The sequence below is a fragment of the Plecotus auritus genome (assembly GCF_963455305.1).
Source record: "Plecotus auritus genome assembly, chromosome: 8".
Lineage (NCBI taxonomy): Eukaryota > Metazoa > Chordata > Mammalia > Chiroptera > Vespertilionidae > Plecotus > Plecotus auritus.
The window spans coordinates 65115257-65122337 of record NC_137782.1 but is presented as its reverse complement, the minus strand read 5'-3'; positions in this window follow the sequence as shown (position 1 = coordinate 65122337).

Sequence of the window (7081 nt, the reverse complement as noted above, 5' to 3'; positions counted from 1 at the left end):
AACATCGATCAGCTGCCTCTTGCACACTCCCTACTGGGGATGTGCCCGCAACCAAGGTACATGCCCTTGACCGGAATCGAACCCGGGACCCTTCAGTCCGCAGGCCAACGCTCTATCCACTGAGCCAAACCGGTTAGGGCAGTAATTTTCTACTTTAAATAAATTTTTAAAAAATGAGTTGATCGAAAGAAAAACAGTATAGAATTAATATATGGATTTGGGCCAATGGACTTGGGAAAGATGGTGGGTGATTCAAGAGTTGCAGCTTTAGCCTCCTCTTGGGGAGCCCTTAATAAGAGACTGGGCACCACCCCTTCTCTGGGGTCTCCCAGGGGCTTTGTAGAAATCCTTCATCATCTGAATCAGGCTCTGGCTGGGCCCCGGGGAAGACAGGCAGGCCAGTGCCCAGGCAGCATCAACCCAGTGGTAGCCACAGCCCTGCTGAGTGATCTTGCTCTGTCTGCCCTGGAAGCCTGGGTTTTCTTTGCAAAGAATGTAATTCTTTTTTTTTTTTTTTAAATATATTTTACTGATTTTTTTACAGAAAGGAAGGGAGGGGGATAGAGAGCTAGAAACATCGATGAGAGAGAAACATTGATCAGCTGCCTCCTGCACACCCCCCACTGGGGATGTGCCCGCAACCAAGGTACATGCCCTTGACGGGAACCGAACCTGGGACCCTTCAGTCCACAGGCTGATGCTCTATCCACTGAGCCAAACCGGTCAGGGCCAAAGAATGTAATTCTTCTGCCAGTGCATCGAGCATGGACCCATGTGGGTGCTTCCTTACATCGTCTCACTGCATCCTTCAACCTCCCCACCAAATTCCTGTTTTCATCCCTGAGGAAGATGAGGAAACTGGGGTTCCGAGAGGTGACATTACTGCTCTAAGGAGGGAGAGGGCAGTGGGATTAGAAGCCAGCTGGTCTGGCTCAAAGCCTGGCGGGTCTTTGGCCACTGCTTTGTGCCACCTCCTTGACCTGAACTAGGTGTATGACACTGAGCAAGTCACTCAGCTACTCTGAGACCCAGAGCCTACATCTTTAAAGAGGAGTTAATAATGACATCCTCCTGCTAGGGTTATTAAACTGCTCGTTGTTATTGGTAACTGCTATTGGATTAAATGGAAATTAAATTAATTAATACAGGCAACGTGTTTAAGAAAGTTCCAGGCACTTCGTAAGCACTTGATGATAAGTGACTAATCTCATTTCCACAGAGCCCAGGCTGCCACCTCTCCCCCAGCTGCCCAAACTCCCCGCCCCCGCCCCACCTTGAAAGCTAAGGATGACAGGAGAAGTAGGGAAACATTTCCTGAGCATCGCCCCTGAGGCAGGCCTGGACTCTGGCCTTCATCTGCTCTCTCATGTAATCCTAACCACAACCCTATGAACCAAGGATGAATTGATTCCTTTTTACAAGTGAAAAAACCAGGTGTCAAGGGAGAAGTAACCTGCTGGGATCACACAGAAAGCCATGAGGATCTGAACCAGGTCCAGGTAGTCCCAGAGCCCACGTCAGTCTGTTATTTCAGGAGCCTCCATGAGACACATTGAAAGTTCCTGGGGGTCGCATGCCCTCCTCAAGGGTGAGAGGTCCTCTCCCTAACCTGTGGTGGGAGGAGCTAGAAACTGCACAAGGGAGAAAAGTTGGTTTCTGGTTCTGACCTTGCCCTGACAGGAGGGTGACCTTGGGCAGCCACTAGTCCCTGCCTGGCCTCAGCCACACAATTACTGCTCTGTGTGTCAGGGGTGGGGCTCTCCAAACTTCTAGGGGTCCTGCTTCTCTTGTTACCTTCCAGCAGGGAGGAGGAGGGAGCCGCTGATCCACCCCCTCCCATTACTGGCTTTGCTGATGAATTACTGTCATCGGATCCCTTCCTGCTTGCCCGCCTGCCTCCTAGGGGTCCTGAAGCCTAGGAGGCTAGCAAAGGAGAAGGATTATGTATATTCAATCCAGGCCAAAGCCCAGCCCTTCCCTTTCTGAGAAAAGACTGCCGGTCAGTAGGGAGTAGGAGGGAGTGTCGAGGTGTTCAGCCAGCAGCCAGTTGCATCAGAAACCTTACGCAAGGCGCCCCATAGCTCTTACCCCACCCTAGTCCCCTGAGGTGCCAGAGTGAGGACTGTTAGGCCTTGTAGGGGACACCAACCCAGGCCTGGTCCTCAGGGAGTGGCGGGGGAGGGCAGGGGATGAAGCGGAGGGTTTGGGGCAGGTGCTGCTCATCTGCTCGAGGCAACGGAACTTTAGGCTGAAAGGTGCTCCTGGAAGAATCCCGAGCCAAGCCACTGGCTCAGTCCTGCCCTGGAGACAGAGGACACTAGGCCGGTGCCCTGGACACTGACTGACCCTTATTCCCTGACCTTGGACTCCAACTGGTCTCTGACTTGAAACCTTGGACATAGCCTGGTCACTGAGCCCTGACCACTGCCCCTAGCCATGGCTAAATCCTGGCCCTATGCCCAACTGAGCGCTGACTTGGTCACTGACTGGGCACACTCCTTGTCCCAGGCTGACCCCTGACGTCAAGTCCAGTTCCAGCTCCTGAGTTATAATCCTGCAGACACTTAGCTCTAACTCAGTGATTTCCAACTGGTGTGCTGCATTTCAAGAGTGTTTAAAACATTCAAAGCCTGACTGTTTATTTAGTCACGGGCACTGCCCTCTTTTCCCTTAGATTGTCAAATAAAAAATTACAATAGCCAACACAACAATAGCTGTCCGGTGTGAATGAAACAAAATTATACCTTTTTTTTTTTTTTGGTCAGCTTGGCAAAAAAATATATATTTTGTTGTGCAGCAGAATTTCTGTAATTAGTTTATATGTGTCATGAGATAAAAAGATTGAAAATTGCTGCTCTAACTCATGAACCTGGACCCCAGTCCCCAGATAAATCCCAACTCTAGCCTCAGGCCTGGTCAGGGACACTCTGGAGAATCAGGAGAGCTGTGCTCAGGCACAGGCATCGAGAGCTTGGCACCTGCTGGTCTCCCTTCTGGTTCTTCACCCACTCCCAGGCTGAGGGTAGCTCAGGGGCTGGGTGGAACTGGGGGCCCCATGGAGCTGTCCTCTGGTCAGCCCCAAGCTGACTCAGCAGGGAGCTGGGTGTGGAGTCAGGGCAGTGCTGAGTCAGGGCACGCAGGGAGGCCAGACTCTCTGAGGTTCAAGCTGCAGGCGGGGTTTGGGGAGGGCCCGGATCTGCAAATGGATGCTGCATGTGGCCGGTAAGACCATTAAGGTAAAGCAGTCCAGCCCAAATTCTATCCACCCCATCTACCCATTTATTACACATTTTCCATCACTCATCCATATGATTGTCTCTCAGAGTATCTTTTCCTTTTCCTTCATAGCATATATGATAATTAAGAATTATATATGTATTTAATGACATGTAATTTTTAGATATCAATAATATGTAATTACATTATACTGTATATATCCCACTAAATTGTAAACTCCCTTAGGGTAGGTACCTGCTGGTTTGGCTCATCAGTATATTTCCAGTGCCTAGTATAGTCTTGGGCATGGTAAGCGTTCAGTAAATATTAGCTGAATGGATTTAATCCCTCCACTTATTTATTCATCCCTCATCCAACCATTTATCATTCACCCATAACCCATTCCCCACCATCTATCCATTCAACTGTCTCCTACTATCTCTCCATTCTGGAGCTACCTACATATCTTTTTAGCACCAATCAAACCATTTATATTTTATTCATCCATTCAACAAATATTTATTCCTATTACTTGCCAGGCACTGTCCTAAAGGCTGGAGATACTGCAGTGAAAATAACAAACAAAAATGGGGCTGTACCCCCCGCCCAGCAAATAGAAAATATGCAAGAAATAACATAATAAATACTTAAATGATAGGGTATGTTGAAGGGTGATAAGTAAAGGGTGATAGAAGAGTGGGAAGGGTGGAAGCAGGCAGTGGCTCTAGTGAGTTCCAGTGGATACCACGGGACTCTCTGGAGGGCCGAATGTCCAGACAGGGGCAATGGCTTATGCAGTGGCCAAGGGGGAGCTTGACTGGTGTGCTGGCCAAGGAGGTCAGTGTGGCTGGAGTGGAGCAAGTCAGGAGAGGTGGTAGTAGATGAGGTCGGGGCGGGGGGCGGGGGTCAGAGTGGGTTCAGACCATCTGGAGCTTTGGAGGCTTTTGAAAGGACTCTGGGAAGAAGGGAGCAGGGGATGCAATACTTTTGAGAAAAATCCAGTGGCTTAGAGCAGGGCAGTGGCTGTACAGGTGTGACTGGATTCTGGGTGTAGTTAAAAGGTGGAAGTAACAGGATTGCTGATGCTTCAGATATGGAGTGTGAGGAAATGGGAGGTGTCAAGGACACCTCCAAGGTGTCTTGGCCTGAACAACGGCAAGTATGTAGCTACCATCAAATGAAATGAGCAAGGTGTTTTGGGGAAGACCAGAGGTTCAAATTTGGGAATTTTGAGTTTGAAGTGTCTCCTAGGCATGCTAGAGGAGACGTTGGCTAGGCAGTTGGATGTATGTGCTGGAGTTCAGGGGAGAGGTCTGGGCTGAAGATATAGAACCGGAGAGCACCCGGGACTGAGTCCTGGACCACTCTAGCAGGAAGGGTTGGGAGAAACAAAGTTGAGGTAGGAGAACAGCCAGGAGAGTATGAAGGCCTGGATGCCAAGTGAACAGAGAAGGTTATTAGGGTGCAGGGAATGGTCAAAGCTGTTAATCAATTTGGAAGATGAAGACTGAAAGTTGAGCATTGGATTTAGAAACAGGGTGACCTTAACAAGAACAGTTTCAATGAGGGTGGGGTGGGCAGGTAGAAGTGTGATTGGAATAAATTTAAGAGAAAAGAAGAATTAAAGGCAGTGAGTACAGACCATTTTGCAAAGACCTTTGCTGCAAAGGGGAGCAAAATAAATGGGTATTAGCTGTGGGTAGGGCTGTAGGATCAAATGAAGGCTGTAGTCTTAAGATCCATCCATCAGCCATTCATTCATGAATCCATTCATCCACCATCTGTCTGTCCATCCACCATTCACCATGCAGCTACCTGACTGTCCATTCCTCATCTGTAAGCTAAGAAGTCTGCCCTGAACTCCTACAGAGTACCACCTCGTGCTAACCAGAGAAGGGCAGACAGGTTTTTTCTCTTCCAGGACATTCTGTCCAAGGGGACAGAATTTAGCTGGGGACAGGGAATGTGTAAAAATATGGTACTTTCCAGAGGACAAATTTTAAAATATTTTTACTTATTTGTATTTTGGCTCAAATTCCAAAGGTACAAGGTATAGAACTAGAAAGGTCTCCTCCCATTCCTGTCTCTAGCCCCCTAGTTCCTCTTTCTGGGGGTAACCAATTATCTTGTGTTATCTTCAAGACATTAAGTTGTGACTATTTACTTTCCCCTCGTACACAGATGAGAGCATACACAGTCCTTCAGATAGCTTTTTTCTCTCTATTTCATAGTTTGTCTTAGGGATTACTCCACATCAGTTCAGAAAGACCTTCCTGATTTTTTATAGCTTTGTAGTATTCCATTGCAGGGATGTACTGGTTTATTGAAACCATTCCTTGTCAATGAACATTTCGTTATTTCCGGTCTTTTGCTATAACAAACAATGGAACAATGTTGCAGTGTTCAGACATGGGGAGTAGAGAGAAACTCTGAACTAATTCCCTAGAAGCAGAATTACTAAGTCAAAAGTTTGTGCATTTCGCCCTAACCGGTTTGGCTCAGTGGATAGAGCGTCAGCCTGTGGACTGAAGGGTCCCAGGTTCGATTCCGGTCAAGGGCATGTATCTTGGTTGCGGGCGCATTCCCAGTAGGGGGTGTGCAGGAGGCAGCTGATCGATGATTCTCTCTCATCGATGTTTCTAACTCTCTATTCTTCTCCCTTCCTCTCTGTAAAAAATCAATAAAATATATTTAAAAAAAAAGTTTGTGCATTTTCACTTTCGATGGAAATTGCTGAATGATTCCCCCATCGAGATGGAGCCAAACCACCTCCTGCTAGCAGAGCGTGAGCGCCACACTCGGCAGAAGCCTGTGTTATGGAGGTGTTTGAGCTCTACCGATCCGATTTGGAAAAACAAAAGTGTCTTCATGCAGCTTTTATTCACCTGTGTTATGGAGGTGTTTGAGCTCTACCGATCCGATTTGGAAAAACAAAAGTGTCTTCATGCAGCTTTTATTCATCTCTCTTGTTCTGACATGAACCTTCTCACGTTTTACAGCTGCAAAGGCAGAGCAGAAAGAGGAACTTTCGAGGTCAGCGCCCCCAGGCCACCATGGTGGGCAGTGAGCTGCCCGGCTTGGGAGGTGACTCCGCAGAGGTAAAGGAGGCCAGGTGGTTGCCTGGCAGGGGCTGTGCTTCTGAGAGCAGCCTTGACTCCCTCTGCCGCCTCTGTCCTTGGCCTGCCCTCTCCTCCCAGATGTGCCTCTGAGCTGTCATCTCCTCCCATGTCCACAGCTCCACGGGCCACTCCAGATCCCACCCCCGTCCTCAGGAAGCCATCTCCCCCTTCCTGCCATTTAAAGTTCCCTTGGCTTCAAACAATTAAAAAAAATGTAAAAAAATAATAATAATAAATAAATAATAAATAAATAAAAAATAAAAAAAGAAATTAAGGGGACCATGGAAGAAACACAGGGCTGCTGAAGTATATTTCCATAGAATAGGGAATCTGAAAAGCTGCAATAGGTATATTTCCATAGAATGAGGGAGCTGGGAACAGCAAAAGGTCTATATTTACAAAGTAAAGTGAAGGAAGCCCTTCATCCAGAAGGAGAAGAAGAAAGCCCAAAGGGAATAGGAAAACAATAGGGAAGGTTGTGTGAGAACTATACCAGTCCCATGTGAGGTTTAACCTTGGAGCCCAGGAGTTTCTATAGTGACCAGTCTAAGGGATAGTGACCAATCAGAGGGGATATCAAGGCACCAGGATCTGCAGCCTTTATAAGCCATAGGGAAAAGGAACTCAGTGGGACCCTTCTCCCCCTCCCTACTTGGGAGTCCATTCTGTGGGACTCTCCACCCTCCCCACATGGGAGTCTGTACTTATTCTTCAATAAATCACCACCTTTGCTATACCAAAAAAAT